We start from the raw sequence: 14,657 nt of genomic DNA, 5'->3' as shown, positions 1-14,657 counted from the left end.
GTCTTTTGTGGTTCCACATAAACTTTAGAATTGTTTTTTCTAGTTATGTGAAAAATGTTGTAGGTCTTTTGATAGATATTGCATTAAATCTGCAGAAAGCTAGGGACATAACCCCCCCCAAAAAAAAACCCACCCAAATAATCTAATTAAAAATGGGCAGAAGACAGTCAACATCACTAATCATCAAGAAAATGCAAATCAAAATCACAATGAGCTATCATCTCACACCTGTCAGAATGGCTAAAATCAAAAACACAAGAAACAACACGTGTTGGTAAGGACATAGAGAAAAAAGAACCCTCATGCCCTGTTGGTGGGAATGCAAATTGGTCCTATCACTGTGGAAAACAAAATGGAGGCTCCTGAAAAATTAAAAACAGAATTACTATATGTTCCAAGAATTCCACTACTGAGTATTTACCCAAAGAATATCAATACACTAATTTGAAAAGATATATGCACCCCTATGTTTACTGCAGCAGTATTTACAATAGTTAAGATATGGAAACAACCCAAGTGTCCATTGATAAATGAATGGATAAAGATGTGGTAGATATATATTTATTACATATAATGGAATATTACTCAGCCATAAAAACAAAAGACATCTTACCATTTGCAACAACATGGATGAATCTAGAGGGTTTAATGCTAAGCGAAATAAGTCAGAGAAAGACAAATACCATATGATTTCACTCGTAAGTGGAATATAAGAAACAAAGCAAGTGAGCAAATGAAAATAGAGACACCAAGAAATAGATTCTTACTGTAGGTAAGAAACTGGTGGTTACCAGAGGGGAGATAGGTGAGGGGATGGGTAAAGTGAAGGGGATTAAGGGTACACTGATCATGATGAGCACTGAGCAGTGCAGAGACTTACTGAATCACTATTGTACACCTGAAACTGACATAACACTATGTGAACTATACTGGAATTAAAAAAAAAAAATTAAAGTAGCTATGGCTGAAATCAAATCAATAATGCAGAGGAAAAAGGCAAAGCTCTCCCAAAAGCAGAGGGAAAGGACAAAAAAGACGAAATCAAACAGAAATGAAGGTAGAGATAGTACCAAAAAGCATGGGGACCCTAAGAAAACAGGACTGGAAGAGAAACAACCAAGATATATTAAGTAGCAAAACAGAAACTTTTCAGAGGTGGGGTGGGGGGAAGCCTGGGCAACTGCTGGCAACTTCTGTAACAATTATTCTTCTTTTAACTCAAGTAATACATATATAGTGGAAAAATTTTGGAAAGTGAGAGAGAACAAGAGGGACAGAGATAGTGTGTGTGAGAGAAAAAGATACAGTGAGGAAGGGACAGGACAAAAAAGAAGAAAAAGAGGGAGAGAGAAAGCACGGGGTGATTATATATAATCATAGCACCTTCATGAGAGAATCATGTTAAAATTTATGGCTCACTTACTGGAAATGGATTTGTGAGTGAATTCTGCTTCTTAGAACTCTGAAGTAATTCTCTTTATCTTCGTTACCTGTTCCCCCAATACTTTTATCAGCAGTATTACTAAAAATAATTAAATGACTACCTAGTTTGGTTGACTTATTTAACCAAGTTCCTATCAAGATAGTTACTTTGCAGTTTTCAACCACTGTATCATGATGCAATGATTTAAAGCAAAATAGTGCTCCCATTCTTCTGTGACAAAAAGTTATGTAAAACCTGCTATTTTATCCACACGACTTCATTAAACATCATCTTGTGGAGTTTTTACATATATTAATATTAACCTCATCTCAGGGCACCTGGATGGCTCAGTCGGTTAAGCATCTGCCTTTGCTCAGGTCATCATCCCAGGGTCCTGGGATCGCCCACATTAGGCTCCCTGCTGAGCTGGGAGCCTGTTTCTCCCTCTCCCTCTGCCTATCACTCCCTTTACTTGTTCTTTCTCTCTGTGTGTCAAATAAATAAATAAAATCTTTATGAAATACATTAACCTCATTTCTTTTGGCTGAGAAAAAGTGAGAACCACTGGAATCCATGGTAAAAAAAATCCTTGTCTCATTATAAATAATTCTGTTATTGCCTTAGAGTAAGTTCCAAGGATAAGAATTACTGGGACAGGTTGAAAAAATTTAGTATACTGGTTGGACATTTCTATTTCCTTTTGAGAGGTATGAATTATTTATTCATATTCTTTGTTCATTTTTTATGAAGTGTTAGGTTTATGAGAAGATGAGAGGAAGCGTGTCTTTTTCAAAGTTGTAATCATTCATCTATTATATGTTTCACAAATTTCTGAGTTTATTGAATACCTTTGTTTTCTAATTAATTTAATTAAGTTTTAAATCTTTAATATTGGACCATGAATCATTTTTCATTGTGACTTCCCTCTTTGGTTTAATTCCTATATATATAAGGCATTCCTTGCTTAGAAGATCAGATAAATATAACAGTATTTATTGCTATTCGAAGATTTTAATTTTTATATTTAATGTCTCCATCTGGAATTTATTTTGACATATTTTGGAAAGTATGCATCTCTTTTGATTCTATTATTATTCAAATAAACATCCCATCACCTTTAATTGAACTCTATCCTTCCTGATTTCAAAGGTCATAATTATAAATCTCCAAATATATATACATATATGAATGATTAGGTTCTTCATGGCTCCAGGAGAAGGAGAGAAATAATTACTGTGAAATAAGCCAAGAATGTATTCCATAACAATGGCCTACTCTCCAAGGAAAAGATTTGCTTTCTTTTCTTGAAAAATATATTGGATATTATATTCTCTGTCTTCCACACCTTCCTTAGTTTTTTTTTTTTTTTTATGATTTCATTTATTTATTAGAGAGAGAGAGAGAGAGAGAGAGCAGAGAGCACAAGCAGGGGGGAGGGGCAGAGGGAGAGGCAAACTCTCTACTGAGTGGGGACCCCGATGCGATACAGGACTCTATCCCAGGACCCTAGGATCATGACCTGAGCCAAATCATGACCTGAGCCAAAGGCAGACGCTTAACTGACTAAGCCACCCAGGAGCCCCTCCTTAGTTCTTTTTTAATCTCTGTAATGTCATTCCTTTCCTCTTCATATTATTTGAGAGTTTCTAAATGTTCCTTATATTTTGGTGTAATTTTCTGCAATACCCTCAAGTATTATATTGTTCTATCACATAGGACATAGGAGTAATGTTTCTACTGTAGACCTGTTGAATCACTACATTTGTCAGACTAAAAAACATGCCACACAAGTCTAGAATTTACCAGTATTAAAATACTGCTGTCAGTGATAATGGAGTACAATATATTTTATTACATACTTCTCAGGAGTGAATTTTGAATTGGCTCTCAATGACATCTCTGGTATAGTCCTGTTTCCCATATATCTGCTTGACAAAATAAACAAAAACAAAAACAAAAAAACACCTTCAAATTTTCTTTTAATGCCCTAAATTTCTCATGGTATTATGCATTCTTCCCCATTCTCATCATTTTAAAACTTTAGTCATTATTTTAATGGATACCTGCATGAGAAAAGGGGTGGAAAAGGAAGCAGGCAGGATTAAGAAATAATCCACACATTGGTTAAAAACATTAAAAAAAAAAAAAACCCTAACTATCAGCTGACTTCAAACTTCTCAGTAACAATGCAAGCAAGAAAGGACAGGAGCACTATAGTGGAGTATAACAGCAAAGACTCAAGTCTAGGCTCCACCAATTTTTAGATTTATGACCCCAGGCAAGTTACGTATTTTTCCTAGTGGCATCATCTCTGAACAAGGACAATAATACCAACCTTAAAGGGTGATAGCAAAGCTTAAATGATACTGAGTACATAAACCACAGAGCACAGTAAATCATAAATAAATATGTTATTAAATATAAGATTTCAAGGATTATAAAATACCCCATTATTTTATCAACTATTAAGGGAGCAAAAGACTGTCAATTAAACTGTGACATAATGCCTTAATGATAATCCTAACTGACAATCCATCACACCAGCTTCTCATTTGCTTTGAAATTAATTCCAGCTACACCAAGATTTTTATGGCAGTTTCTCATACTTTCATTTGCATTCCTTTGAGTGTGACAGACAATATTTGTGCACAAAAATCTGTAATAAATAAATAATTAATACAATTCAGTCCTCTACTTTAGAGTTTTGTCCTTTCTTTGATAACATAAAGCACTTTGTTAGTCTTTGCAAAAAAAGAAAAAAAAACTATAATCATTCCTTCAACAATTAAAATTTCTGCATTAATATCAAATTTATGCCTCTCTTCTCTGATCTATGACTTCCCTTATATTCAATAACTTTTAACTGCTGAATTAGTGTGTAATTATTTTGAAGACATTTGACATGGCATTTAAACTCGGTGTGCACAGCAACACCAATGCATACACTTAATTGAAGTGATGACAAATAATTGTGACCAAATTTGTGTATGCCTAACAAAACTGTCATTTCCACCTCAAAGTACCTCCCCAAAGTGACAGTATGAGGTTATTTTATGTTTCATCAGAATTTCAGAAATGTTTAACATAAAAAATGTACATTTTCGAACTGCTAAATATACTCAGTAAATATTATCACTGTGTATTATAACTGAACATTGAGAATCAAAGTTTATGTTCATAAAGATAGTCTACCTATTCAAATTTTTATCTTTTTTTTGAAAGGCATCAGAAAATTTCATGCAGATGAGCAAACACTCAAAACATGTTCCTACTACATACTGTTTTCTTATGAAAAAGATGACTTCAAGATTATCATCTATGAAATACTGTGGTATAGCTATACAATGGGATATTATTCAGCAATAAAAGAAATGTCAATTTATGTGAAAAGACATGATGAACCCAAAACACATATTGCTAATTGAAAGAAACCATTTGGAAACAGCTGTATACTGTCTGATTCCAACTATTTGAGCTTCTGGAAAAGACAACAGAATAGAAAGAGTAAAAATATCAGTGCTTCCCAGAGATGCAGAGATGTGGATAAGGTTAAATTAGATAGAGAACAATATTAGGTAGAGCACAGGGTAGATTTTAGAGCAGTGAAACTATTTTATATGATACTATAATGGTGGGTACATGGCACTACGCATTTGTCAAAACCCACAGAATGTTACATAACAAATCATGGAACTTACATCATTTAGGAGATCGAGGGATCTCAAGAAGGAATGCAAACTGCAACAAGAGAAGCTAACTGTATTACAAATGTATGCAATAACCTCACTAAAGAGGGTGGGTGTAAAAGGTCCTGACTTAAGTAATTCTGAACATAAACACAGTCCATACAACTAAAAACAAAAATAACTGTGCATATGTACTCTGCTCTAGTTGGTAACGTTGTTTCCCACATTGGTACTGGTTAACAATTCAGATAGTGCTATACATGTGGGCTGAAACTGAATAATTAAATGTCTGGTAGGTAGTATGAGACACTTCTCACTGTTGGACTAAAACTTTACAGATAAGCAAGAAGAGGAGGCTAGAATGATCCAGGTGTTAAGGGATTAGAGTTGGAAACATAAGTATGAACTCATGTTTAACTTAATATAGTGACCAATATAGTGACCAATATTTCTACATGTAACCATCTGTTACATGTAGAGATGGTTACATGTAGAAATATTTATAAATGTGTGTATATATACAGGTTTTCACATACACATGTTTCCTCATTCTATCAGTTGAGGGGACCTAGAGAAAAATCACACTCCAGTAGCAATAAGTGCACTAGCATCCAGATCTTGGTTTCTAATGCCCCCCTCCAATTTGGAGCAATGGCTGATTCAAGGACAAGTTGGAAACATATAAGAGGCATCCTATAGTTCCATAAAGTAAGATTGTTATCTAAAAACAAAAACAAAACACCAAAACCTTTATTTTTGAAGGTATGTGTAAAGGACACAGGAGTCAACTGAAGGAGCTGCCAATAACCAAAGCTAGAACAATTTAAGTGACCAAGTAAGTAGCACTGGATTATAACCCAAAGTATGAAGCAAGTCCATATTGATATAAATGACTAAATAAATAAGCAAATGGGGAAGGGATTAGACAAATCTCCCTTGCAGAATTTCAAATAATTTATGTAAATATTCTGCCCATGAGAGGGGGGGAAGCATAAATCCCCACTCCTTAAGTGTGGGCTACATATAATGAAAAAAAAAAATGAGCAACTTTACAAACATTTCGTAAGACTGACAAATACTACCTCAGCCAGGTGATCTAATAAGTCAACAAGAATAGTGATAAATCATTTTCACAGTAGGTACTTGTGATGGTTAGTTCTGTGTGTCTATTTGGTTTGGCTAAAGAAACCGGTTATTCAATCAAACACTAATCTAGACATTGTTGTTAAGGTATTCTGTAGATGTTGTTAAGACAATCAACTGACTTTAAGTAAAGGAGATTACCCGCCATAATGTGGGTGGGCTTCATCTAATCAGTTGTATACCTTAAGAGCAAAATGAGCTCTCCCCTAGAAAAAGAAATCCTGCCTCAAGATTGCAGCATCACCTCTTGAGATTCTAGCCTGTGGACCTACTCTACAAATTTCACAATTATGTGAGCCAATTCCTTTCAATAGTTCTCTTTACATACACCCAGTTGGTTCTGTTTCTCTGGAGAACTCTGATGCAGTACCCTTGATATAATGTAATGTGATAAAAACTGGATGCTCATCTCTGTGGACTTCCTCTCAAAAACCCGTAACTCCATTTGTATCATTAGAAGAACAAGAGGCAAATTCCAGTAGAGGGACATCCTACAAAATACTTGGCTAATACTCTAAAATTGTCAAGGTCTCACACACACACACACACACACACACACACACACACACACACACACACACGTCTAAGAAACTCTAACAGCCAAGAGGAGCCTAAGGAGATATGACAACTAAATGTAATGTGGTCTCTTGGGTAGGATCATGGAACAAAAAATGATACTAGGTAAAACTAAGGAAATGTGAATACTGTAAGGTCTTTAACAATGATGTATCAGTATTGGTTCACAAACTGTAACAAATGTACTATACTGACCTGACATGCTGTTAATAGGGAAACTGGCTGTGAGGGTACATGGGATTTCTCATAGTAACTTCTCAATTTCCTCTAAATTTAAAACTGTCCTTAAAACAGTCTATTATTAAAAGTAGTTTACATTAGATGATAATCTATTGAGAGAAGAAACAAAAATAAGAATTCAAAATCTGGGAGGTGATGTCAGTATAGATTTCTCATTTAGAAGTAAAATACACCAATTTTTAGCTTTATAAATAATTATTTTAAGTAGCTTTAAAATAAAATGCAAATATAAAAGACATGAAAAAGAAAATGTGCTGTGTAAAAAATGAACAGTTTAACAATTTAAGAATACAAATACAGGTTGAACATCCAGGTATGTATTAGCAAAGTAGAAGAGGTAATGTTTGGGGAGTAGAATAATGGGAAAAGTAAAATCTTGCTCAATCTGTGCTCAAAAGACAAAAGATTCTAAAGACTAAGTTTTCCTTGAATGTGAGAATTTGAGAAATAAAGATTAAAGGTTGCTTTTTTCCTCCAAATTGCTTCAAAATTTAAAAAGCAGGGTAGTATCTATATGAAAAGGAAACAGTAGGCAAATATGAAAAAGAGAAAGGAGAATAGAAATGACAGTTGTAGGATCAAAAGTAGTAGCCGTGAAGATAAAAATAGAAGTTTTTAAACTTACTTATTAAATTCCAAGACTATAAATTTGGGTTAATATTTTCTCTGGACAAATGAGTAAGCTAAAAAAAATAAAACAGGGGGCGCCTGGGTGGCTCAGTCGTTGAGCGTCTGCCTTCGCTCAGGGCGTGATCCCAGGGTCCTGGGACCGAGGCCGGATCAGGCTCCCTGCTCCGCTAGGAGCCTGCTTCTTCCTCTCCCACTCCCCCTACTGTGTTCCCTTGCTCGCTGGCTGTCTCTCTCTGTCAAATAAATAAATAAATAAAATCTTAAAAAAAAAAAACAGAATAAATATTCAGAAATACAAAACAAATTAAAATAATCAGAAAAAAACCTGTAAGATTGAGAAGACTGGCAATATTTATTTAAGGCAAATTGGAAATTCAATCACAGGGAATACAATGGAACAAAAATTATTTTAATTGATGCACATACACTATTTTCTAGTGACTAAAGTCAAAAATTTATTGCATATTTAAATGATATACTCCAAAAAATTCAGTATATAGAGCCATTTTTATTTTCAATTAAATGCGTAAGCACTCAAATACTGTATCAGAAGTCTAATTCCTTCCTATGGAGCACCTCTCCCAACACTTCAACTGCTCTATTCTTTTTCCACATACCAACCAGAAGAGCCATATATTAATTCACCACCTTCACAGACTCTTGCTGACACAACACTGCTGTTCAAGACTCACTCTGTCCTTTGTCGAATCACTGCTTAGGTTCCCCTGGTTTTTGGATAGTCTGGCATACTCTTAATGCACACAACTGGGATTCCAAGGGAAGGGACTTCAGACATCATTCCAGAACAAATCTATTGCTCTAGATGACCCAGCTGGGAGAATCACCTTGAATCAAGCTCACATTGTACCAGAGAAGCCCCCCAAGACAACATTTTATGACAAAGATCTGACTTCATGCCAGCATAAGACTTTTGATGTCTGAGATCACTATAAACAAAAATAGAAGGGAAGTATACACAAAAAACAAAAACAAAAAAACCCCAACCAACAAATAAAACTGGAAACAAGGTAAAAGCCGTGAAATAGGCAAATGACACAAGCACCCTACCCCCTAAACAAACACATGCATTCTCACACACACAAGCATACACCCACCAGACGACTAGGCATGTGGGAAAATGCTTAACCTCTTTGGTAGAAAAATCCATGAAAATTCTAAACATACACACTTTTATTTAGCAAACTGGTAATTATTTGAAAAACAATATTCAGTTATGACAAAGATCTGGTGAGATGGGCCTGTCAAATTCAGTCACATAGTGTGAACTAAGAAGATATTTGTGTGAGCAAATAGGAATATAGGTCTAAAACATTTATAATGTGCAAATGTTCTATGAAGTCAATGTCTAGAAATCCGTCCTATGAACATAGTTAGCAATGCACCAAGTGACTGAAATATAAGGTGTTTATAGTATTTTTGAGAATAGCAGAACTATAGAAAACAACCTAATTGTTTAGTTGAGACTGTTAGAGTCTTCCAAGATTGAAGACCCACCAGTGATATCATTTTCATTGTTTTCAATTTATTTTTAGTCTTCACCATTCTTGTTTTGTTGTTGTTTATGAGTTAAAGGTTGAGATACATAAATATTGAGTATCATATGTATGTTATGTTTACAAGTGTAGTCTTCAACATATGGTGGCAATAGCTACAAAAGAATTGAATAATAACAGATAAACAGGTTATAAAGTAATACTTGAAGGTAGTAGGATTTATTAGGTTGTGTTAATGATAAAGCCAGTGTTAAAGTAATTTTGTGCATCTCAATGGAATCTGGTGTTGTCTTAGCAAAAATTAGTATCACCTTGGGCTCAGGAATGCATAAAAATTGCCCACTATAAAAGATGTTAATTATACATATTTTTTACTTTTGAAAATGAACTGTATGATATGTTTTTCCAAACTATTATTACCCTCAGGAGATGGGGAAAACAATCTGTATAGCTACTGGAGTCAATAATGACCAGCAGTGTAACTCCAAAGAATTCTCTAATAGTTTCCCACTCAAAGATGTAGAGGTCCCTGCCCCTCATAAAAACAAGACTTACCCAGGGGAGGAATGGATGAATAAACAGAGGTAGTACATACCTACATTTTCACTTTATTATCCCTAGTTTTACTTCAGGTAGAGCACTCGATTCACTACTCAACTTTTACGGTAAACAGGGACCCAAGTTGGCTGATAAAAAGTTAACTTTAAAAGCCGTGTCTAGAATAGTATCTACAAGTTAGTACTCACTTGATAACTACTTTTTGAGTGAATAATTGGCCCCCACCTAATATTTAAGATACAGAAACTAGTGTGGAAGGGAGAAAAGGACAGTGTGGTTTCACGTAAGAGTCACCAGCAACTGGGACATGGCCCGGGATAGGAGTTTTTTTCCTCCTTCCCATTTTTCTTAATGATTATTACAAATAAAACCACCAAATTTATTTTCTCCAAAAGAAAAGCTGACAAGGTCAAACAAATATGGTATTATGGAGTGCCCATATGAGACATATGTTTGCTGTGAAAAAGGCTGGAGCTTACCTTATATCCCATGAAATTCTCTGCGAAAGAACAGTCTCCTGGATCCCTGATATGTATTACTGAGAACAGCCAAAGGTATCAGGAGCTCCTGTAACCAAATAGCATAGAAATCAACTTACCCCACACATTCCAAATTTTCTACAATTAATTTTTTTCATGTATAATCATAAAGAAAATAAAGCACATATTCATTGACAAAAGCCACTAAACTTAAAAGGCCAAACATCACCACCCGGAATAACGTCTAAATATATTAGAATAATTCATTAAATGCCTAGAAAATACAACTAATACAGAACTTTAATATGAAATGAACACAGATCTCTGCTTCATCTGGTCCTATGTATGTCAGTAATGCCTACATGTTAGTCTATGTTCAGTTTTAAAATCACCTATTCTAAAATTACAGAGTTAAAATAAACTGGAAAACTTTCATCTTAGAACTGTAACTGTAATAGAAATTCCAAATAACAGAACCAATACTTAATATTTATCTCAGGCAAAATAAGACTATGGCATAATTTGTGAAAGCACTGGACTTGCAACCAGAACAGGCAAACATGAAAATATTTTCAACTGCTTACAGCTTGTGTCCTTGGGTGCATCACTCACTTTCTTTGGCCCTTGGTTTTCTGATCTCAAAACCAGGATAACAGTAACAACTCCAAAAGCCTTGTTGAGATGATTAAGTAAAGGAATTTGTGTTAAAGGTGCTTAGCTGACAGTATTTCTCAGAAGAGGAACTCACTGTGTTGGGGGAGGAAAATGTCCCATGTTCAGTTAGTAGAAATAAATAATTAGATTCACAGGGATGGAAATTGGTCATGAGGACTTCATGGAGAAAAAGAACAGGAAGGAGGAAACCTCAGAATGACAGCTTTCCTGCCACCTTCAGAATAGGATGAGCAAAGAACACAGCTGGAGTTTGGCAAAACAGTAGAGATCTAATGACACTAAACTGTGCACAGGCCATGGTCACCATGGCAATTAATTTCCACACAGTAGAAATGATAGATTTTAAGGAAAAATGTCAATGCATTAGGAATAGAAGAATGACTGGTCTAACTAGATCTACCTTGAGCAAAAGACATTGGGAGGGTTGTATGCAATAAGGCCTAAGAACATGAAGGGAAGAATTTACATTATATATTAGGTATAAAAGACTGAAACTAGGCCTATATGCTCAGGGCATGGCAGACCTATTGTATCCCCTGCTATTTGCAGCATAAATAATAAGTTGATGTGTCTCTGTGTTATCTCCTCTGTCCTGTCTGATAACATTGCCACAAAAAGGAAACTAAAAATGTCAGAAAAAAAGATGCCACAAAACAACACTTTACTAATTTTTCACTGTATTACTTATATGAATAATATTATAATATTAAATGAACAATTTAATAATATTTCATCTTTCTCTTGTTCGACAAGGCTCTTCTAGACCAAAGTAAAAGGCAATGAAAAAGGTATACCATTTCTAGTTCTTAGTGTTGCGTGCTATTATTCCTTGTTTCTCTTAACCCCAGGTCTACTAACTGTAACGTCTATGCCACATGGCAAACAATCACCTGACTATTTCTAACTACCTTTGCTTTCCGGTCACTGGAATGCTTTCAGTCTCTGTCTCTGTTCCTTTCATTCAGGGGCTCCAAAAGTAAGGCAGCTAATCTGATAAACCAGTAAATCAGCACAATTATATAAATGACCTTTTCTCAAGAATACTGTATACATTTTAATACAGCCTTTTTAGATCTCATGACAAGGGAATAGTGAGAATGACTTGCTTTAAGAAGAAAAAAGCAGTCTACCCATTTGGCCTAAATGTGAAATCAGCCCAGTATATAACCATCCAGATCTAGACTGAGGGTCACTGCTCAGCTGTTGCCAGAGTTAAGGGGATGGTGGGAGCTGAGGAGAGGGTACAGCCATGGAGACAGAGATAGGAGGCCTGGTTCTTTCAATAATTACATGAAGCAGAATTCCATATGGCACCATCACCCCTCCCCCAACAGTTTGTAACACGGCTACTTCACTTTGGCCTGTGATGTGATTAAGGACTGAAGAGAGAAATTTCCCCACTGGCATTGAAGAACCATGTGGAGACAGACACATACGGAGGATGTCAGGCGGTCTCTAGAAGCTGTGAGACTGCCGCACCCCACTCACCAGTTTACAGTCCACAAAGTGTAGTCACCAGCCATAATGAACTAAATTCTGCCAACAACCAGAGAGCATGGACAAAGACAGTAAGTCTTAAATGTATTTGTAGCTCTCACCAATACCTTCATTTCATCCTGGTGAGCAGAGAACCCAGCTACACCATGCTCGGACTTCCAACCTACAGATTCCTGAGATAGCACATGTGTGTTGTTTAAGCCCCTAAATTTGTTCTAACACGCAGCAATAGAAAACTAGTACAGTAGCTACGCCTATGTTGTGGATACACAGTACATAATATATAGGCTTTTATTACCAAGTGAGGAGTTGAAGAAACAATGTACAGCAAAACCATGAAATACAAGCATGTACTCAGATTAGTCTTTTATGCAGGAAAGCAAAATGAAATTATTTCCTCTTTTTCACCAATGGTACAGCAAGGGCTACAGAGGTTAACAATGCCTATTAGGTGTCATTTCAGAGAAAAAATTCACAAAAGCCCTAAATTCCTTAAATATTGTCATTAGTAATCACTAGCAGTTAATGAGTACCCACAGAAGGCGAGTAACTGGGCACATACTTTTTAAATTAATCTTCTCAGTATCTCTGCAATGTAGGCTTTTTCCCCATTTTGCAGACTAGAAATCAGGTTATTAAAAATAGTCAATAATCACATCAATCTACCAGACGCCAAATCACTGATGTTTTTACTATACGACATTGCCTGTGATAACTTTGCTTTAAGCCTTCAATCAAAATTAAAATACAAATACTAATGGAAAATGACAATTATTTACATTAATGTGAACTAAAAACCAGTTGCCAAAGGATCAACAACTTATGTATGTAGCACCTTCACAAAAAAAAAATCTCTCACTGTGATTTCAGGAGAATCCTGTGAGGTAGTCAGGGTAGGTATCATTCGTTTACCTATTTTACAGGTAAGAGAACTGAGGTTTAGAGGGTTACACCCAACTTGCCATTGACTGGACATAATGCTGATGACATTATTAGGTCTCAATCTCATGTCTTCTCTTCAAATACAGAGTCTGTTTCCCCAAAATGGGATAGGTGCATGGAGGAGGAGGGCTGATGGGGAAGGAGACTGCAGGAATGCTGAAGAGAACACCCACCTACTTCTTGGTTCTCAAAGGATCAGCCCCGTGATGGCTAGTCTACAAGACTAGCACACCGAAAACACTTATGTGCCTCAGGATCACAAAACCTAAAGCTTCTGCTGTACCTGGGAAGAGAAAAAGCTACAAGGCCTGGTGCTTTGGAATCCATGGTAGTTATATATAAAATAAACACATTAGACCACGTTTATTTGTGATAATTAATCTACTTTCATTTGATGAGAATTGTCTTGAAAAAAATTCCCAGAGCTATGCTCTGATTTTAACAGTTACATCTCTTTTTTTATGTGGGTCCTATTCTTCCATGCCTGTTCATCTGACATCATTTGTGGAAATATAGAGAGAATAACCAAAACTGGAAACAATACAGGCTTCTCCATTGCACTGAATAACACTCACTTATGGTACTGATAAGAAGAACAGTCTTCAAGCATATTTTATTTTGCTAGTGAGTTATAGTTAATAATATCACAAGTACTTTGGTAATATTATGGAAGTAAATCCTATTTCTAATAGGTGGTAAAGCATAGTCAAATACACTGTCAACAATGTTGTCAATTGTCAATTACTAGTGCCAAGGTAAAGGCGAGCTGTTTGTTTTCTGAGCAAACAGTTCATTGAGAAGATTGTTTTAATTATCAATCTCTCACGTCCTTCCACATTAAGTGTCTTCCTAGAGGTTGAACAGTCATTAATGTCTTACATAGTCGAGCCTTTGCAGCAATTGTTTAACAGCTATTTTGCAATTATAAGCAGCACACTAGTTAAACAAAATTAGAGTCCACAATTATTTTTGTAATGAATTGGAAATATAAAAATACATGCAACTCTCTGGAAGTCAAAGCATACTTAATTCTCGTTAGCTTCCCACGGAGTGAAGGGTTAATTTATTAAGGAATGCAGTATGATTACAGTAATTATTGTGTATTGGTTCTTGAAAAGTGGGACTTTCACCAGTTTTAAATCCAGCATGGTAGAACACCTATGTGATTCTCTTAAAACTCCAGAAGGCACATTTTTATCTCTTATGAGCTGAAATACTATGAATACACTTACCTTTAACTAATGGATTTTTTGCAAAATTAAGGACACTGGGTTTATCACTAAGAAACAATAAA

At 35.5% G+C, this 14,657-nt stretch overlaps 1 long non-coding RNA gene across 1 annotated transcript in view; it reads right to left on the bottom strand.

The window, feature by feature from the left end:
• LOC123791492 (uncharacterized) overlaps positions 1-14,657 on the bottom strand; it is a 363,697-nt gene that overhangs the window by 114,569 nt on the left and 234,471 nt on the right. The window contains exon 6 of the long non-coding RNA XR_006779396.2: positions 10,250-10,337. This is a non-coding gene — a long non-coding RNA (uncharacterized LOC123791492). The remainder of the gene's footprint in view (positions 1-10,249; positions 10,338-14,657) is intronic.

This window comes from Ursus americanus, chromosome 5 (genome assembly GCF_024610735.1).
Source record: "Ursus americanus isolate L20-20 chromosome 5, mUrsAme1.1.p, whole genome shotgun sequence".
NCBI classification, from domain to species: domain Eukaryota; kingdom Metazoa; phylum Chordata; class Mammalia; order Carnivora; family Ursidae; genus Ursus; species Ursus americanus.
The sequence above is the reverse complement of the archived record's forward strand: the minus strand, read 5'-3'. Positions and strand labels throughout refer to the sequence as shown.